A 2,362-nucleotide genomic window follows, 5' to 3' on the forward strand; every position below is an offset into this window, starting at 1 on the left:
TGTTTTGAAGCTTTATTAAAATTTTCTGCTACTACAGCTTGTGTTTACTAGGAAGTAATGAATGGATGTCTCATTAACATGCATTGTGCTAAGGCAGCCAATAATTTAAAATGAGCTGTCTTAGGGTGCCCACACACCTTACGATAATCGCGGGAAATCCCACGATCGTACGATTATCGTAAGGTGTGTGGAAGCCGCGCGACCTCTACTACTGTAATGTTGCACGACTTTAAACTTACGAACATGTTTGAAAACGTGCGTAGCATGTTCGTAGGATAAAAGCCAGACGGGCCGGTGTGCAAGCGCACACTGCCTGTTCGGCATTGCGGTAATCGGAAGCCTGCCCCTCGGGGGGGTGCGGCTTGCGATCATCGCAAGTACGATCTGCCTGTCCAAGATAGGCAGATCGTACATTTTTTTAAGTACCTTACAACCATCGCAAGACAAAAGTCATGCGATGGTTGTAACGTGTGTGCCCAGCATAATGCACCAAAAAATGTTGCATTTGTTCCAGTGCACTGCACACACATGTGTCTGCAAGGTGGGATTTGGAGAGGGGTGACAAGATGTCTAGTTGAATTGCTCTATAAGTCTTTCAGGACCCCAATTAAATCAATGGGGGCGTGTGGCAAACGAACGCACCTGAATGTGAGGCGAATGCGTGCCTCTTAGGTGTGAATGGAGCCTTGCATGACGTATGTTGAATTGAGGATGTGTTCAGTTTAGGTTTAAAAAAAAAAGCAATCTTTGCAGGGTGACATTTTCACTGATTGGTATCAGTCAGCAGTGAGATATATATTCACTTTTAAATACGTTTATTTAAAAACGATCGAAAGGTCCAGAAATGTCCTACGTGGAATGAAATACGTTGGCAGAAAATGGCAATTCCTGTCAGAAAATAGTAATTAATATACAAGCATCAACCGTCTTAAAAACAACTCGACGAGGATGGGATTCGAACCCACGCGTGCAGAGCACAATGGATTAGCAGTCCATCGCCTTAACCACTCGGCCACCTCGTCATCTACGAGAAACGGTTCTCGGAGTCTATTCCACTATCTGAACAGGACATGGAATGTACGAGACTCGCAACCAATGTCACCTAGATTAACTAACAAACTGGTATTATAATATTTGGTATTCGTGCAGCTCGTTAAATGAATCGTGTGTGCGGCCTGGTTAATTGTCAAACTTCAGGTGTCTCTACAGCTCGCACTCATACAGAACACAACAAGTGAGCCGACAGCAGATACAAGGCGGGCCAGGCAACTATCCAATCATAGGAGGGAGAGGCGTGGCCAATGTGTACAGACGAGTGGCGGTTAAATTTGAAAATGGATCTGACTTCTCCGGTGTAACCGACCTTTGTGGGACTGGAGGCGCGGACCGCGCCTGAGGGAGGACGTAAGGTAACGTGGACGGACGGGTTCTGCCGGGTGATAGACTCCCTTCTGGTGAAATAATGTCGGGTGAATGTAATAAACAAAAGCGGCCCTGTACTGTACACACTCTATCCTACAATGTTCCAGAGCGTACAAATGCCTCCCGACATGACTTCCTGCAGTATGGGTGGGACTTGTAGTTCCTCGGGGCCTGCAGGCTGCTGGTGTCTAATGCGGTGGTAATCTTTGGCAGGGGGGACACTTCCTGTGTTATGTGTACTCAGGGGTCATTGGTTCGCAGGAAGTAAGCCGTGCACTCCCCCCTCTTCTGCAGGATCCATTCACTTATTTTTCAGTGGCAGCCTTTAAATGATATGTGGCGACTGTACATAGACATGGTGTTGTTGGGCCTCCGTCAAACTGCTATTTATAGGTCACTTGTCATCTATCAATGCATAGAATGATTTTATCATGGAACCATTTGGGGCTCATTCATGGGGGGTGGGGGGATACTACAAACCTACGGCTGCGTTTGCAGCGCCCGGGAGCCCCAGCTGCTGTTTTCATACCAATGCATGGAAAGAAAGCATTGTACGCCGGTGTGAATGGAGTTACTGTATTTGTACACGTGTGGGCGTAAGTTCTGAACACAGAACCTAAACGCGCATACATGTTTATTGTGTACACCTAAACATACATCACCTGTCTTTAAGTTCCATTGGACAGTAGAACGCAGCCAGCAGCTGGGGCTCTTGAGGGCCCCAAATGCAGTCGTAAATTGTGCTGTATGTCTGTATTCACACCCGTGTGCATGGGTTTAGGGCCGGTTCACACCACTTCCAGTGTGTTCCAGCATGGTTAGTTGGTGGAACGCACTGGATTGTATTAGAAAATCTTCCCTGCGTTCTGGGGCGCATGCAAGTCAGTGGCACTGCAGTCACGCCTCCTGCCCACAGTGCGATCGATCGCACCAGAACGCG

At 47.5% G+C, this 2,362-nt stretch overlaps 1 non-coding gene across 1 annotated transcript; it reads right to left on the minus strand.

Moving 5' to 3' along the window:
- Positions 1 to 940: 940 nt before the first annotated feature.
- On the minus strand, positions 941 to 1,022 carry TRNAS-GCU. The gene has a single exon. It is a non-coding gene; the product is annotated as a tRNA-Ser (tRNA).
- Between the last annotated feature and the right edge of the window lie 1,340 nt (positions 1,023 to 2,362).

The sequence above is a fragment of the Nanorana parkeri genome, unplaced genomic scaffold, assembly GCF_000935625.1.
Source record: "Nanorana parkeri isolate BGI_ZX_2015 unplaced genomic scaffold, ASM93562v1 scaffold837, whole genome shotgun sequence".
Lineage (NCBI taxonomy): Eukaryota > Metazoa > Chordata > Amphibia > Anura > Dicroglossidae > Nanorana > Nanorana parkeri.